General features: G+C 37.1%; 1 long non-coding RNA gene across 6 annotated transcripts in view; it reads left to right on the forward strand.

Moving 5' to 3' along the window:
- The first annotated feature begins 243 nt into the window (after positions 1–243).
- The window catches only part of LOC105081582 (uncharacterized), a 337276-nt gene continuing 318110 nt past the window's right edge, over positions 244–19409 (forward strand). For all 6 annotated transcript variants that reach the window (XR_012507071.1, XR_012507076.1, XR_012507073.1 and 3 more), the window contains exons 1-2: positions 244–436; positions 8848–8959. This is a non-coding gene — a long non-coding RNA (uncharacterized LOC105081582). The remainder of the gene's footprint in view (positions 437–8847; positions 8960–19409) is intronic.

The following is a 19409-nucleotide window of genomic DNA, read 5'->3' on the forward strand; positions in this document are numbered from 1 at the left end:
TCGCTCACAGAATGGTTAACAGGCGATTGGTCAACAGTCTTCCCATTTCCCCACCCCGACTGCCGCACCTTCGCCCACTCTGGAGAGGTCAGTCATATCTCGTTGTTCAGTGATCCGAGAGGTGGGAGGCTATTGGTTGAGAGAGCCCGTCAGACCGGAGTAGAGTGAGTCATGATTGGTCAACACAGACACGATCAAGTTTGGTTGTCTATCCCCCGCCCCTCCTCCTCGTTTTCTCCACGCCCCCGCCCCCTCCCGACTGCTTTTACTTTCTACGCATTTCTATTTCCTCCTTTATTTATTTATTTGTGATAAACTTAAATGACCCGGCGACGGAGGCGGGACTCGAGGCGAGGCCCAGGATGACGAGGGACGGCCTGGGGCCAATTGCCGAGGGGGCTGCCGGCTGAGGGGCAGCGGCGGCGGCCAGTGAGAGGCAGGTGTCTGGGGCGCGCTAGGCCTGTGGAGCCGGGATGCCCCAGCGGAGGCGGCGGTTACCCGCTGTCTGGCGCGGCGTGCTCGCGGGGGGAGCCGGGGGAGGCGAGGAGGGGGTGTCGCTGTCGCAGACGGCTGAGGCGGCTGTATGGAAGCTGGAGCCAGGGCAGTGGGAGGGAAAGCGGGAGAGAGGGTCTGGCGAGGCGGCGGCGCTCAAGGCCACGCTGGGTCAGGCTTGAGTACGGCGGAGTGGGGTGCAGTTGCCAAGACAGGAGGTCACCAGAGGCCGCTGAAGCAATGCCAGTGCTCAACGGGAAAATGTGTTCGTTCAGGAGGTTTAGAAAAATACTATGTAAAACAGTTCAGAGTAAGCCGTCCTTAATATAAATGAGGATATTATCTTAACGGGAAAAGCAGATTATGTTTTTTTATTACTAAACGCCTGAAGTACCAACGACCCGACCAGAGCCCACAAAATTCAATATCCTGAGGGCTAGAAGGAACAAATAAAGCAACATGGAAAATTAAATGCGGTTCAGATGCTTCAATAAAACCTTCATTCTCATCCATTTGTCATTCAACATAGCACTCCCCAGAGCCAAATTCTTACCAAGTGCCGGTCCAGTACTCAGGCGATGGGGGGAAAAAATGAGGCTTAAGGCCGGCAGGAAGCTCAGGGAAAATTCCTAAAAAAGATTCCTAAAAAGGGCTAAGATGAAAAAAAAAAAAAAACTTTTCACTATACCCACCGCCCAAAATATCTGCCAAAATTAAAAGTTGCAGTATTTAGAGAACTTAGCAATAGTTTATCACCAAATAAGGGACTTTATTAAAGATAACATGCATACAAAGAGTATACTCTATATGCAATTTCGGAACACTATTTTTATAGGACATGTATTTGATGTATAGCGTTTAATAGTCGCAAGTCCTCTAAATTTTATCCTAGGCTTCTCTGGGACATACAGCATGCTTTAAAGAAAAAAATCTTCATGATACTTGTTACAAATGGTTAGGCAGACTTTATTCAGGATCATTGAGACAGGTAAAAATAGGACTATTGCAACTGAATTTTGCATGGGAGTGGGGAGAGGGATTTGGCTCAACTCCAAATATAGAATGGGCAAGTGGGAATTTAGCCAAGGAACAAGGTGCGGGTCAGTGGATTGAAAATTGCTAAGAAGAAACAGGGGTAAGGGGGAGTTTTGGCTAAACAGTACTAACAGGATTCTTGCTGAAGAGAGACCAGGGATATCAGAAATTACCTTGGGAATGGTAGAAGATGAGGAACCTGATCATATATCTGGGGTAATTAGATGAGGGGTGGGAGGTGTCTTGCTAAAACTGGATTTTACAAGGAAGTGCATGGATGCCTGGCTTTGATTAGCAGTCTTTGGCAGAACCTAAGCAAAAAAAGTTGGAACTAGTGAAAAAAAAAGTACAAGGCCTTGACCTCATAAATACCATTAGATCTATCTTTTGAAGGATATATATGAGGGTCTCAGAATCCACAAAATTATTGCATCAGGTGTCAAATTTGAAGCCCAGTAAAGTGTACAAATTGCTATTGAGTCTGGAAGCAAAAACATTTTAGAATTTATGTATAAATCTTAGCTAAAATGTGATGTAGTGACTGTATTCTGTACAGAGTAGTCAGCTTCACATGAGAAAATTCAGTAAAATGTAACAAAAGTGTTTAAATAGTTTAATTTTGTAACTTTTTCAAAGTGCAATGGCCACCCTAAGTACTACTTAAAACTCATCCTTTTCAGCAAGTTCTTAAAGCTATTACTCGATATATGGGCATCAGAGTTGTTACAATTATAGTGATAAGGCTTTAGGAAAGCAATATGAAATACTCTAATTCAATATTAGTGATCAAGTGAGGCCTTGGATGTAACTGCCAGATTTAAGATTATACCAGTTCTCCTGATGTTAGAATCTAACGTTAGAATGCTTCTGTCTGTGAGGAATGTTTCAGTCTTTATATCTACATTACATATGTACAGACCTTGACCACCAACCCCCCTCACTGAAAATATACAAACATCCAAAAATATGCTTTTAGAATTCAATAATCATGTCAAAGGGTGAAAGAGATGTTTTCCTGGTTTAGCAATTAGCAGAATTGAGAAAAAGAATACGATAAGAATGAGGTGGTCCAAAACATGTGAGGGTGATGAAGTCATGATTGATAGAAAATGAAAATAAAAGTGATGCTTGCAGTAGAGAAGGATTTCATAAGGAATTTCTTTCAGTACCTAACTTGTTGCCTTCACAAGTCCTAAATAGTTTACAACCCATAAAGCTTCAAAAATATGTCAAAAGCGGCCAAACAAGTGTTAAATGAATTCTTCCCTTGTTGCAAGTGGGGAACCTTTGAATGCTTTATACATGTCACAAGTGTCAGCTTGTTTTCAGACTCAAGTCTGTGTGCTTCTTCACTATGCTATTTACTCATTCATTCATTCAGTGTATATTAAGTATGTATTCATCACACTAAAAGGATATGCTCATACAGATGAGCATTTAAAATTGCCAGAAACTTAGAAACTAAAGATAAACAAGATATGACATTTTTCTCCAGAGTTCACTTGTGTATTGGGAAAGAACTAAAGGAATTAATTACTTTGCTAAATACATACGTGGTATATACAACATGGGAATACAGAAGAGAGAATTCCTAACTCCTAAGAATTTGAGAATATTTGTAATACACTGAACATATCACTATACTGAATCCAAAAGTTAAGCAGATCAGATTGTGCTGTCAAGGGACTTTAGATTCTAATAAGGGCACTAATTATATATATACATTAAAAAAGATATTACTAGCCAAAATGAGAAGGATGTCAATGGTAGAATAAATTGCTATGGAAGATCAGGAAAGAAATATAATTTACATCTTGGTGAGGGGGTAGGAAATCAGGGAAATTTTAGTGGAAGAAGTGACTTGAGGTCTTTGAAGGGTGTGTTAGAGAATATAACACCCTTCCTTAGGCACAGACGTATGAAATACACATCAGTTGATATTCTTTGCCATTTATTCAAAGGCAGGTGCTACTTTTCTATAATATACTTGCCGTTAACCTGAGCAGATAAGAGCCAGTACCAGAATATTAAAAGAAAAATGAGTCTTTCATAGTGAAATGAAATTGAGTTAAACATCAAAATATGTTAGAACAACATGGCAATAATTAAGGTTAGACAATTACATCCAAAGCAGCTAAAGGGAGAGTTTTATAAATCCATGTGTAACCCAGATGCAATACAAGTTATTCTGGCCCTGGAAACATATAAAACTTGCCTTGAATTACCAAATCCAAAATATGGAAGAAGTCTAAAGCCCTTTGTAATATTTCACTGGATTAGCATGGGCTTGTATTTTCCTAATTTCCTGTACCCAGATATTCATGTCCATGCATGATATCTCTTTTATACCAAGCCATTGATTTAAGTGGGAAATTCACATCAAAGCCATAAGTTTTCACCAAAACCTCACTTGCATAATGAAAATATAATGGCTAAAGAATGTTGATGTTAGGTGAAGGAGAGTCGGGGGAGGGGTGGCATTGGAAGAAGAAGAAATCTATTAAATGTTGTGGTGTTAGCCCAGGATAGGCAATCCCAACAAGGGAACAAAAGAGAATCCAGAAACAAGCAGACTCATGCATAAATAGAAATTTGATAATCTTGCACATCACTCACATAGATTTTAGGGGGAAAAAGACTACTCAATGGATGATGATAGGAAAATGGGGGATAAAATTAATTGAATCTGTAGTTTACATAGTATAGATAAAAATCAATTTCAGATTTTGTAGGGACTAGATTATGTGTTCAACCTGCTAACAGGAGGTAGACACTAAAATTGGTAGTTCTGTCTGAATCACATGACTGGGTTTTGAGTGAAACAGTCCCCAAAAGGAGCATAGGATAAACAAAAACAATAAATGTTCAGCATAAGGCTCAGGGACCTCCTTGTGTCCCTAGATCTAGTTGTGCTTGGGACCAGTTGCATCCCTATCATTCTGGTACCACAAGCCCCAATGATTTTTTTTTAATTGGTGTAGGTGGTTTGACTTCGGTTTGTGTCATTTGCAATTTGACATTTGTAAGTCTTAGTTGATGTACATTGACAGTTCTACAGTTTTATCTACATAGATCACACAATGTTTCATTGTTACAATTGAGCATGTTTTATAGTTGATTTTCCACAATTGTAAAAAGGGATATTTTCCAATTATATTTTCTAACTGTTGTCTCCTATGTGTGGGAAAACTGTGTTTACATACTGACTTTGTATCTAGACATCTTGATGAGCTCTTTTATTCCTTATCATTTATCGGTTGACTCTCTTAATTTTACGTCAAAATTCATATCATCTCCTAACAATGATGGGTTTTTTTTTTCTTTTTTCAGTGTTTGTAACTGTTTTCTTATTTTGTTGACCAGCGTGACAGCAAAATGTTGAATAGTAGTTACAGTAGTGTGCATCTTTGTCTTATTTCACCATTTTTGATGTTGCACCTTTCAGTATGTTTCTTGCTGGAAGTTCTCTTAAAGAAGTTGCTATATTATTATAGCTTTCGAAGCATGCATTTTAAAAATCATGAATAAATATTGAATTTTATCAAATGTTTTTTTCTAAATACATCAAGTAATCATAATTTTTTTATCCTGTTAATGTATTGAATTATAATGATAGATTTACTAGTGTTGAACCACCCTCCATTCCTAGATAATTTTTTTAAAATTTATTATTATTTAATAAATAATGTGTTTAATTTACTATTTTTATTCTGGAATTTTCAGACTTCAGAGATTGATACTCATAAGTGATATGGACCTTGTTCAGCCTTCATATCCAATTTTGAGATTTTTATTAAACTAGAATTCTTAGAATTAGGTGGAAAATTTTGTCTTTTACCATGTTTTATGGCTTTTTTTTATTGTTTTAAAAAGGAGAGATCTTTATCTTCTTGATTCTACAGATTTTGGTCATTGTACCTTTCTACCTCTTCCTGAGTCATTTTGGTAAAATTTTCTTAGAAAGATACTCATTTCTTGTAGACTTTTAAGTTTTTTTTAAAATTTACATTAGTGTTATTTTTAATCATTTATGTTTTAAAACTTTCCACAATTAGTGTCTATCACAGCACCATATTTCTTACTGAACAGATTATTTTTTGTTTATATATTTGTTTATGTAATTGTGCTTTCAAATTATCTATTTATTTTTTTTAAATTTTTTAGCTACGTACATCTGAATCATCTTCATACATTTGGGGAATTTTAGCATTTTACCTTATCTATCACTGTATAGTAAACTATTCCAAAACTTATAAGACAACTACCATTTGGTTTGTTCCTTATTATGTCAGTTAGCAATTTGGGCTAGTTCTGCTGGTATTCGCACCTATGTGTTTTGGGGGTTCACTCCAGATCATACAAGTTTCTAAAGTTCCCCTTGTTTCCCCTTTATGCTATTAGAGTCACTTTGTCTATGGCAAGCCTTCTTCTCAGTACATGCACAAACTCAATAGATACTCTGCAGGAAAAAGTAGTTGGAAAATTCACCTCACCTGGGAGAAGCTCTTCTCTCTCTAGTATTCTAATTCATCAACTCCCCTTTGTTTTCACAAGTTTCTGATGTTTTTAAAAAATACAGTTTTCATAATTTATCTGATTTTTTTTCTAGTTCAAGTAGGAGTTATGGCCTGTTATTATCTTCTACATCCTGTTTGGAGGCAGAAGTGAATGTTTTAATTTCAAATCTAGTATTTTTCAGTTGTAGAATTTCTGTTTGATTCCTTTTGAAGAAGTTCTCTCTATGCTAAAATCTTCCACCCTTTCCTCTTATTCTAAACATATTAAACATATTTAGTATAACACAGTTGAGTAAAACTCCCACACCTGTGGGCCTGCTTCTGTTGTTTTTTCTCTTTGAGTCATTCATTCCTGATTTTTAGTGTGGTTCATAAATTTTTTTTACTGAATGTTTGATATTGTGATGAACAATTATGGAGATTGAGCTTTTTCAGGGAGGCAAAGTGCAGACAGATCACTTTGATCTTTATGAAATTTGGTTTTAGTGTTTATTCAGGCAAGTATTTCAGGCAAATTTATTTCCATAGGTATAGCCTTTCCAGGATCTCAAATGAAACTCTTGGTGTTTACAGGTTTTCCTTTATTTTAGCAAACTCTGAACTTCATCCTTTGTCTCCCAAGCAAGAAATTTCTGCTCAATACTAGACTCGTAGCTACTGTTTTGTTACTCTGTACATATATAGCTTAAAAGTTTACAAACTCTTCAAGGGGAAATCAAATACAGAGTTTTGGACTTAGTTCTCTGTCTCTCCTTCCTCTGAAATTTTGCCCCTTAAGTTTCAGTCACTTTAACAGAGTCAAACCCTGTCTTCTCTTCCCTGTTCTCGGTGAGCCTGTCTTTTCTACTCAGATTCTGTCCCCTTAGTTTGTGAATTAGAAATACCTCAGGGAAAGGGCCAAATTCACTTTACAGCTCTCCTTGTTGTGCTTCCCTTCTCTCAGAAAGCATAGTCCCTCCAACCTTGTCTGTATCAGTTGTCTTCAAACAAATATTTTATATATTTATATTTTATTCAGGTTTTTTAGATGTTTCTGACACAGAATTAGTCTAATATGAGCTACTCCAGTGTAACTGGAATTCCTATGAATGAATATAAATCACTTCACCAAGTTAAGCATACAAAACCAGGTCACAAATATTTTAATATTCAAATTAAATATTGCTAACCATCATGTAATAGAATGAGTATGAATTTTATCTAAACTCAGAATGTCCCAATGATAAGTCTAAGATTTTCAGAGATGCTTACTAAGTCCAGTGGGTCATTTTCATTTATTGTATCATGACCAGAATATATGATTTATTCACTAGGGAGGGTTTCTGTTGATGCCTTTGCTTCCATCCAGTGTTGCTTTGAAAACTGATAGGTCTCTGTTGATGGTGAATAGTGTTTTAGTGTCTGATACATATGTCACTACATTAGTCCCACCCTGACTTCTATTGTGTGGAAACCCCTTTCCCTGTATAGTATCATTATAGACTCACAAGCCAGGGCTTCATAGCTTATAGTGACTTTGTTGTGGAGATCTTTCAGAAAGAGAGACAGAGAGACAGAGCGAGAAGGAGTTTTCCTTGGCATGGTGGTGGCGTCAGAAGGATTTCTTGCTTCAACTATATGCTGGGCCAGAACAAGCCCTTTCCTGCAAGCTTTGTGTCCTAATTCTCAAGCAAGGATGGAATTATTTCACTCATTGTACTAAGGTCAGCTCCAAATTCTGTCACTGGATAAGTCACATTTTGGCTAAGGAAAAAATTATGATGATACCAAAGAGCAATCATTTAAATGTGATTTCCCTAGCAAGGTTCTCCCTATTTGAGGCTCTGTTGTTCAATGAATGCCTCAGTGTTGACATGAGGACCACTGTTAATGTTAAAAAATGTTCACAGACCAGGTTTACATTACTAGAGAAGATGTATTAGTTTCCTATTGTGTTGAAACAAATGGTCACAAACTTAGTGGCTTTAAACAACACAAATTTATTGTCATACTGTTCTGGACATCAGAAGTCCAATATCAAGCTCAGTGGACTAAAATCAAGATGTTGCAGGACTGTGTTTCTTCTCTGGAGGTTCTAGGGGAGAATCCTTTTTCTTGCCTTTTCTAGTTTCTAGAAGCTGCCTGCATTCCTTGGCTTGTGGCCCCATCCTTCATCTTCAAACCCTGTAGCATAGCGTTTCTAATAGCTCTATCTCTACTTCTGTTTAACTTCTTTTTCTAACTTTAACCCTTTTCTGAGGATCCTTATAATTATACTGGGTTACCTGGATAATCCAGAATAATCTCCTCATCTCAATAGCCTGAATCACATCTGCAAAATCCCTTTTGCTATGTAACACATTCACAAGTTCTGCAGATTAAAATATTGACATCTTTGGAGGCAGGGGTCAATTATTCATCCTACCACAGAAAGCTTCTTGCCACTGTCATCATTATACTCTCTAGAAGGCCCAAGGAATATATGGCTCTCATGTTTTAAGTTGAACTTAATATTCTAGATAGTACCCCCCATGTCTTAACAACAATCCTTGAGTTGGTCTTTCTTTTATAGAATTCTGTAACCCAAGGATTAAACTGCTGAATTTCTATAGATCAAGAATTTCTGGACTATTTCCTGATGTATAGACTTTCAGAAGGTTAGGGTGGTTTAGGCAGAGAAGGCAAGGAGGGTTTCTACATTGCTAATTGTTTTTTTAGAGAACAGGTTTAAAATCTGTTCTTTTAAGACCTTTTGAAATTATGCAACAGGCTTCAGTTTGGCAATAGCTCAGTTTATCAAAGATGAATTACATATCTTTCACAGGCCAATGGAAAATGCAATGGCGTCTAATCAAGAATCACAGCCAGGAAGCTAGACTCAGAAGAAAGGCCGTGAACTCAACCAACTTTCTTCTTTCTCTCCTTCCACAGATCCAGTAAGCCCATTCTCTAACAGAGTTGTTTTACTTTTTGTCTATTTGTAATTGGCAGAGAGGAACAGAAGGACCTTTGGTAACCTGTTTTTACTTGAAGAATATGATTTTACATCATGACAGAGGTCTCTAACTTTGTGAACCCTGTCAAAAGTGGATCATGCCTCTAGGTAAAGAAATACTAAAGGTCATCACCTGCTAGAGAAAAGCATAAAAGACATTTGAGAGATTAGTTTCTTTTTTTCAAATTGTGCACCCCTAAACTTTCTGTGCCAAAAATTAGTATGCCTTGTATTAAATCTCCAGAGATTTGCTTAAAACCTCTTTTAGTAACTCCAATGTTTCTTTAACATCTTAGTTAGAATTTTGATGTTCCAGATTTACGAAATGCATCTAAATGAATGATACTCTAAATTCCAAGGACATTTTAAATTTCAACACATGTTGCCTTGCTGAGATTCAAATTTAAACAGCTATCCTCATAAAAATCATTGGAAAGTACAGAAGCCACAGGGGGAAATAACAATAAACTTTTAAATTTGAACCGGTATTTTGAAGAAAAAAAGTATGATACCTGTTTTCAGCACCTTTTAAAGATATATAGTACATTTGGTTGTTTAAGAATATACAAGTATATTACGTTTGACTTGATTTTCTTGGCCTATTTAGAGATCATAAACTCCCCAGAAATGTTAGGCTTTTTATCCTGTTTTTAAACAAGTCATCATGAAAAATGTTTTCCTTGCCTTCTAATTTTACCATTTCCTTCAAGCCTTCATAGACTATGCACTGCAAATAATATTCAAAATTGTGACAGTACTGCCATTCGAATGAAAATTTTTTTTTGGATCCATACACATCTGTCATTATGGCCAGTTCTGATAAGCTCACTGTGGGGCAGAAGTCCGGTTTTGGAGCCAAGAGCTTTAAAATTATTCAAGGATTTGATTGAAAGACAGATACTATTGAAAACACATAGGAACTAAACACTTGAAATAGGTGGCTGTATTTTCAGGAAATTGGGATGATTTAGATTTGGAGGACAGACAGAGGAGTGATTCCTTTTAAATGAAAGATCCAGAAGCATATAATCACAACCCTTGCTAGTTCTTCTATTTCCTGTCACTCCTCAGGCATTTTAGTGCTTCCCATATCAGCAGTGTAAGAGAGGTGGTACATATGTCTGAGGTAAACTTGAGTTCTTTCCTAGAGGAGCAGAAGACCAAGGGAAAGGGAAGGAAAACCATTAGATCTTGTTTCCTGATTCTCATTTTGAACACCCTGACTTACTTTAATCTGCACATAGTGAATCAGTGCTTGCTTTCCTTGTTGTCTGTATTACCTACCCTTCAAATTCAGAGATAATATAAAATTTGAATTTGGTAGGAATGCAAAGCACAAATGTTGAAAATTATCACATTGCATTGTTATTTGCATTTATATATGATGATTTAAATATAATTTGTACATGGCTTAAATATTGTAGGAAAAGCATTTTTCTCATTCTCCCTCATGGCTGATAGAACTTTGAACTCCAAACATTCAGTTATTTATGTATTGAGCATATGTTTATTGAGAACATCCTAATTTTGCTAAATACTGCATATATAAATACAAATTATTCAGGGTCCCTACTGTCACTAATCACACAGTCTACTGAAAGAAACATGAAAATTCTATTACAATCTTATAAGTGCCATGGTGGAGATATGTTTGAATACCTAACATTTACTGAATACTTACTATGTGCCTCGGGACTATATGTACTATTAGTTGATTTTTCTAATAGCTTTATGAGATAAGTACAATTATTATCTCCACTAATACAAATGATGAGTTGAAGCTTAGCAAAGTTAAAAGCATAGTGAATTTAGAAAGTGTCAAATAGTTTACTGTGACTGACGTCTGTGTTATAGTTGAGGTATATTTTATTGTGAGATATAATTGATTCTTGAGATTTTTCTTTTTTTGATAGACTGGTTGAATATCATCTAATACAGTTGTTCACTCTTTCAATTTCTATTTTAACCATCAAACTTAAGGTCTGCTTGTTTGACTTCCCTGATATTCAGCCCATTAGTCAGGGCCTAAGGGTGATAGGGGTGGAAAAACTCTTAGAAAGAAAGGGCCAAAACTCCTCTGACAATAATAGATGCGTGGGAGAAAAGTCCAGAAGAGGAACCCCCCACCATAAAGAAAGCACTCAGAGAGGAGATTTCCAGAATGATAACTACAGAGAGAATGAAACCATGGGGATGTCAGACCTCTTGTGTCATACTGGAATTTTCAGCCCTTAGCACTGAGCCATCAGTGCTTGTGGCTTTGATCCACATAATCTTTCTTCATTCATGGTAGTGTTGGAAAGAGAGGGAGCCTTAAGCTTCCTTTGGAACTTGGAATGTAAGATTAGATAATAATCATCCAGTGGGGGCATATAGAATGGGCACCTAACCAGTTTTGAGAGGATGATGAAATTAAATATATTGAAATGCTTTTTGAACTTTTTTTTTTTTTTTGGTAATTTTCAATCATTACAATTTTTTAAGGCAACAAATTGGTTATTTTGCCTGAATAGTAAAATTAAGATTTTCTGATCAATGGCTGTGTTATATTCAACTTACTTCTGAACGATCATGATATTTGCTTTATTTCTGTTTTGTTTTGTTTCCAAATCCAATTCTTATGATGGCCATATCATTGGAGAAATAATCCAGTTTTGGAGGCACTAAATTATACAGAACAGAAACACTGCTGAATTAGTCACAAGTTTGCATTTGCAAGTAGCAGAAACCCAACTCAAATTAATTTAAATAAGAAAGTATACTATATTAGCTTACATATGCAGAAGGTACCTCTTTGCACTTGCCAGCAATCAGTTTCTCCTGCTGTTTCCTGGCTTTGTTTTTCTTCATTTTGGCTTTATTCTCTGGTAGGCTATCTCCATATAATGGCAAAGATAACAATGAGAACTTTAGGCATACGTGATCTTCAGCACACACTGGTTTAAATAATAAGTATACTGGCTCACATAACAGATAGACGTTCAGATGTAGTGCAGTTTTGGATGTAGTTTGATCAAGCTCTCTGGGACTCTCTTAGCCCGTCTTTATGTGTCAGCTCTAGTTATAGTGGTCCTAGGCCTCACAGATGCATCATCAGAGTAAGAGAACAAATCCTTCCCTCAATTTTTGGATAGAAGTTCTGAATTTTATTCTGTGAGGACCAACTAAAGTCATCACTCATTATGGAACCAATGTCTAGTTTGGACAGAAGTTCTAAATTTTATTCTGTGAGGACCAACTAAAGTCATCACTCATTATGGAACCAATGTCTAGACCAAGAGATTTAGAAACTCTCCTGGTTGGCTTATACTAATCAGGACCTACTCCTGGGGTTGTATCAGTCCAACATAAACCAAATGCCTGTTACATAATGGGTGACAAATGAGATGGATACTGGAAAAAGCAGTACTCACAACCAGCAGAAATCCTGGGAAGTTTCCCATTGGGAAAGTGCCTTTGGCTGACATAAGCCTCATACTCATCTAGGTACCCCCAAGACTAAAGGTGAAAAATGAGTGGGTCTCCATTAGGCAGAGAGGAATTTTGGGAGCAGGCCAAACAATACCTGTGTACTATCACATCTCTAATTGTTCTATTTTATATTCTGGATGGAAAGTAGTCTTGTCTACTGCCATGGACACACAAACTGGAAAAATTACATTTTAGAATCCTTGAGCACTAACAGCTGAATTTTTATTTAGAATATGAAAAGATTAGATAACGTTTTCCAACGGGAGGAAAAAATTGAGATTTATAGCAGTAGCATTTCTTACGTAGAAAGAAGCAATATCTGCTTTTCTGGAAACGAAGACTGCAAGGGAATAAATCATGTTTTACGAGAAATTGATAGAAGAAGACAATTTCTCCCAGTCATTTTATAAAATGTAAGAATTACCATGGTTTTCAAAGAAATGCGTTGGTGGCCGATATAGGAACTTAATTCCAATGAAAGCACACACAGTTTAATCTTTGGCATTAGGAAGAATATTTATGCAAGTTTTTTTCTTTTTCTTAATTAGAAAAATACATAGTACCAGTAATTTGATCCTGAATACATTTTTTAAAAATATTATTGCCATTCTTGCATCTTTATTGAGTATTTTTAAAGTTGAAGCTTTAAAATTTTGTTGAAGTTTCAGATTCAAGTATAGACTTCCAAGGAAGGATCAAAGTTATGAGATGTAATTTAAGAATATTGCTAAATGAAATACTTCCACGGTAACCTACCTTTGATATATCTTGTCTATTAAAGATTAATAGTTTGAAATGTCAAAACATCACAGATGAGAAAAACTTAAGCCTTGTAGAGTTACTCTGTGTACTTATATATAATGAGCCTCTAGTGGGCTGTCAGAATGTAGTGTAGAGATGAAGGCTGAGAGATACCCCACCTCCCCTGCTTCTGTGGCCCAAGGTGGCTGTGGCTCGTGGTGGGGCCGTCGAACAGCTGACAGTACATACGGCTGATATTTTCTGGCCCACCTTCATTTCTCACTCTGCCACTCCATAGTGTTTTTTCATCAGTATGATTTTTATTTGTGTAGAGAACTGAGAGATGAAAAGTTTTACCAGCAGGCATTTGGTGCTATGAATACACAGTAGTAGTTTAAGAAGGTTACTGGTTGAGTCTCTATCTCCAGTGGAGGTAAATTAAATGCAGGAGAAGATAATAAATTAGATAAAGGGTTCTGTTCTTTCTGCTGTCTGGGAAGAAGTCTTATAGGACATCCTACATCTGAAAGAAAGAATTCAACTGTCATTGAAAATAGCATATAATAAATACATTTGGGATCATTTTAAAATTAGTTTTGAAAGAACATTGGAATTGGATGTCACTCCAATTTAATATGTTCTACCTGGGGATCCCAGTGTGTGGGAACATTGTGCTAGCTCCTTTGGGAAAATACATGATACGTCTGCCTTCAAAGAGCCGATGGTCTCAGTAGGACAGACGTGTACCTTTTAGCAAAAGACACGAGAGCATATAATAAATGGATAATGTTCTAGTCAAGTTATTTTCATAGAGACTCACTGGGGATTTTCATTAGAATTTATGTGCTAACAAGAAAGATTAGATTTCATGAAGCTCCAGGATAAAAATCCATGCAGTGTCAACATAGGAAGATAAGTACTGGAGACCTGTCCTCGATTCAAGCAGCTGTTGCAGTGTCGTGCACAAATGTTTTACCATTAGTGTGATGTGACTGTTGGGTGTATTTTTTTCTCTGTCTTCCTCTCTACCCTCTGTCTTCCAGAATTCAAGTTCAAATTCATGAGACAGAATCTGTTTGCTAATTATTCAAACCTCATTTAGCCTGAGTTTTTTTGCCCAGCAATGGCCAGTGGGTAGATAAACTGTGGGCGTTGGGGAGGAAGAGTGATTTGTGATGAAACTGCTTCCCTGGGCTGCCTCTTCCACCTGGCCTTGTGAGTGTGTGGCAAGGGGCACTGTAACCAACATGAAAACAGCAGCAAGTGTATTGGTAGTAAATTCTCTGGGAGATCAAAGAAGGAAGTACTTACTATGGAATTGTCAGTCTAATGGGACTTCATGGCAAAGAGGGATTTGAACTGTGTCCTGAATGTTGAGCAAGGATCTAGTTGTAGACAGTAGGAAGGGAGGGATTCTAATATAGAAGTGTTGTGCTGCCTGCATAATAGGTACAAAACTCAGAGTAACTGGGACACATCGTTAATACAACTTTTAAAAATTTGACTGTAAGCCCAAAAAACACTTACAGCATTTAATTAGTCAGATTAAGGACTAATTTTCTAGTTGTGGAGGTGAAGCCAGGAGTAGTGAGCATTTTTTTTTCCCCTACTAGTTGAGTGGGTCTTTATGCAGAGATGTGATCTCAAAGTTGAGATAAGCATATGCTGACTTTATTGCCATCTTCACATGAACTAAGAAGGGAAGAAAGGGGATAATTCCTAGCAGAGACAAACAGTTAGAAAGTACAGTTTCTTACCACTCCAGGAAAGGCACAGATCAGTGTCCTTTGCTTTCCTATCCTCTTTTAGAAACCATATTTGCCAGCAGGTTTGTATTTGCCTATAAGTTTAGTCTAAGCACCTATATAGAAACTATTCTATTTATATCCCTGATGCAAAATTTTCAGGGCAAGAATTGATTTGTGTCCACCCCAGAACAAATCTATTGTGGCCAGGAGATAGGTCACATTTTAGAAATGAGGCATGTCTCTCCTCAAGCTTACAGTTGATGAGGTTGAGGAGGGCAGTTATTTGCAAAAGGGATGCTGAGCAGATGCAACAAATAGTGTTCATTTCAATGGTCTTTTTTCACACCAAGGAAATATCAACCTCCCTTCTCATATGGGGCTTAATTTCAATTTTCCTTCCTTCAGAATCTGAACTGCTAATGTGAGTAACTCCAGGTCTCTAGAATTTAATACTGAAGAAAGTTTGTAATGGAGCCTAGACTGTAATTCTGGTTGGTCCTCCACATTTGTGAGGATTGTAGAATTGTAGAATCCCCCAAGCACCATAAAGAATATACTTGCTCGTTCAAGGAAACTTTCAGTGACCTCTGGTATATATTGGAAATTGGGCAACATTCTGTACCATTCTTGGCATATCTTCAAGGGAGGCATGACTTCTAGTAAGAGAGTAGGGACCTGATATATGTATATATTCCCATTCTTTGTTGGTCCTTATGGCTTGTCAGGAAAAAAAAAAAAAAACTATCGTCTCTTATAGAGGAAAGTAACTAAAACCAAACATTAAAGCCCCATGGGAACCTTTTATTCTTCAGCTGTGGGTCTCCCTTCTCATATCTGTTTTGAGATCACATAAGAATAATAATGATAAAAATAGTCAACACTCACTGAATACTTACTATGTGCCAGACACCTTCTAAGCCAATGCTGGGCAAAATATTATGGCCCAGGTCAGATCCAGCTGGCTACATGTTTTTATAAATACAGGTTTTTTGGAAAATAGCTACTTCTATTTGTTTATATATTATGGCTGCTTTTGCCCTACAGCAACAGAGCTGAGAAGTTGCAAGAGGGATCCTATGATCCACAAAGCCTAAAGTATTTACTATCTGACCCTTTGCAGAAAATTTGCTGACCCCCTGTTTAAGCATATAATATGTATGTAATACAACTCTCACAACAATCTCATAAGGTAGGTACTATTTTCTTCATTGCTATTTTACAGATAAGAAAACTGAGCCATAGAAAGATTTAAAAAAAACCTCCCCCAGTGTTGCACAGCTAGGAAGCATTAGATAACTAGACTTGTCTTACATTCTCAGAATTTTGAAATGTTAGTCAGAAAAAAGAAGTACATCAAGATCCTGATAATAATAGCTACCATTAATAAAGAACATATATGAGTGCTGAGGTTAATTATGTTCAGTGGTTCTCAACCAGGAGTGATTTTGACCCCTGGGGGACATTTGGTAGTGTTTGGAGACGTTTTTGGTTGTCACACTAGAGAGGGGAATGCTACTAGCATCTAGTGAGTAGAGGCCAGGATGCTGCAGAACATCCTACGATACACAGGACAGCCCCCACAACATATAATCACCTGGCCCCAAGTGTCGATAATGTCACTGTTGAGGATCCTTGATGTGATCTAGTCATTATAATGTAAGTTAGACCTTTCTGAGTTATAATAAACAGTGACTCATTTAGTTTACCTCAGTTAATTAGTGTTTAAGTATACATAGGGAACATAGAAATATTAGAAGTGGAGGTAGTGTCTGTGGCTAAAGAGAGAGACCTTGAGAACTGGGAGATCCATCAGAGTCCAGAGTACTTCTAGTAGAAGCAGAAGTCTATTGCTTGCAACTCCAGTGTTCTATAGAGGGGACTCAACTACTCCCTGTCTCAGCTATTGCTATTTCCATGGTGACTACTGGTGCTAATTAATGGATTCTCCTTGTCTATATTCTTTTCTGCTACTTGCTTCCTTTTACTCACAGCTTCTGTATTAATTTCCTATTGCTACTGTAACAAAGTTAGCACAAACTTAGTGGCCTAAAACAAATTTATTCTTTTACAGTTCTGAAAGTCAGAAGTCCAGAATCAGTCTTAGTGGGCTAAAATCGAGGTATTGGCCGGCTCCTTTGCGAGGCTCCGAGGGAAGAATCCATTTCCAAGCCTTTTCAGCTTCTAGTGGCTGCCTGTATTTCTTCCACCCTCAAAGCACATCACTCAGATCTCTGCTTCTGTCATTACATTGCCTTCTGTCTGACTCTGACTTCTGAATCCTTCTTTGTAAGGACCATTATGATAGCATCAGTTCCACCTGGATAATCCAGGGTAACCTTCCCATCTCAAAATCCTTAACTTAATCACATCTGTAAAGTCCCTTTTGCCATATAAGGTATTCTTCGTTTCCAGGGATTGGGATGTGGATATCTTTGGGGGCCACTATTCAACCTACCACACCCTTCAAAGCCTGATGCCTTCCACTCATTTCCTTCACTCTCTGTATCACTCAATTTCTGCTCTGTTCAGTTGTTCATGTCCCTCTGTGTATGTTTTAAACTTCCCCCAAGAAAATATCTTATTGAATCAGCTAGTTACCATCCCACAAAGTTTTCTTATTGGTTAGAACTCTTATTTTAGGCTATCTCATAAGTTGATAGACACAATAGATGGTTGCTCTTGGCTCAGATGCTAATTTCTAAGTGATGTAAAGATAGTGAGTTCCTGGGGTTCACAGCAAGGTAATTTGTGGCTAAGGAAAAGTTTGTAGTTGTGTGGTAAATTGCATTAATGACTCCAGTTCTTTATGGGTCCCTATATCTGCTGTTTGCCATGAGACTTCACATTCTTCCTGCTGAAGAGACAGAATGTTTTCTCATTGTTTGATTTTGGGCTTGGCCATGTACATTATTTTAGCCAGTAGAATGAGGCAGAAATGGCAGTATGCCAGTCTGAACCTAGGTCAAGAGGAATTGCATGTTTTTCCTATCTTTGTGCCCTTACACCATTGCGGCAGAAGAACAGGCCTGGCCAGCTTGCTGGACCCAGGAAAAGAATGAGAGGCATGCAGAACATAAGTGCCCCAAATGGGTCACTCCCATCAGCCAACTTCTAGTCAACCCACTGATGCATGAGCCAAATAAATGCTACTGAGATTTAGAGGTTCTTTTTCATTCAGCTAGAGCTGACACAGTCAGATTTCTTTAAAATAAGTCTGTAGATGAAGTAGCTTTAATGAGCATATGGTTGTGGGCATCACAGGCACTAGAGGTAAGTTTGTTATAAGAGAACTTAATTTTTTCTCTTTCTAAATTGGTAAATATATTAGAAACAGTAAACTATGATATAGTCCAGGACAAACTCTACTATTAATTCTTTAAAAACCTTTTAATTTATGAGTAGGCTATGGCAATCTGGTCAAATACATGAAGACTCATATCGGTATGAGTCAGTCAAACATCAAATTCTTTGTGTATTCTACTGACCACACAAGTAATTTTATTTGAAAATGTTAAACTTATGATAGTGCAGAAAGGTCTTCATTCTTAAGATGTTGATTCTGAAAATTTTAGGCTTTAAGAACCAATTTTGGCATTTATGAAACAGACAATGTTTCTTGCTCCTTTTTATGTTGCTTTTATATGTAGGACAGTATACCACTATAGAAATGTCTCTTCTTCAGACATATAAATAACAACAAATACTACTATAATAACCACCTTGAAATGAGTTTTTAATTGGTTTGATGACTATAGTAGCAATTCTCAAAATATGCTAGCTCTGTTTACTTTAATTTTATTCAGCATATGGGCATAGGAAAGCATTAGCATTTTCCAATTCCAAGGACGAATGTGTTTAATGTTAAAATAACTCAGAACAGTTTTATGTTTTTCATCACGAAGTTCAAGCAAGAAATATAAATACAAAAACTTGGGTCTGCTGCTATTTTTTTATATAAATTTGGTCAAGCTGTCAAGGATATGATTATAGAGAGCTTGTGGATCAACTATTTGGGCTTCCTTTAACCATCAACTCAACTAACACATGTTACCATATTATTTTCACCAATAAGCCAGTTATTTGAAAGCATTCATACTGTGTAGGTATGTTTTTAACCTCAATTTTATCCATCATCAATTCTGAATACCCTTTTCATGCAGAGTAGAAGTTGTATGATTGGTGCCATACCTGGTAGCAGAATATAAGAAAATGACAGGTGTTCGGGTTTGAGTCTCAGTCCACACAACCAGCTTGCAGTAAATATAACTTTCATCTCTTATTTTTCGACTGAACTTAATTTCAACTTTGAGACCTTATTCTGCTGAGTGGTGTAAACTCAGTCACTTTGGGGTTACACCTCTGATCTTCCAGTGTTGAGTCCAACGTCCATGGGACTTATAAGATGCCAAGTGGGAATAGAGGGAGAATTTG

Source organism: Camelus bactrianus, chromosome 1, assembly GCF_048773025.1.
Source record: "Camelus bactrianus isolate YW-2024 breed Bactrian camel chromosome 1, ASM4877302v1, whole genome shotgun sequence".
In the NCBI taxonomy this organism is placed as follows: Eukaryota; Metazoa; Chordata; class Mammalia; order Artiodactyla; family Camelidae; genus Camelus; species Camelus bactrianus.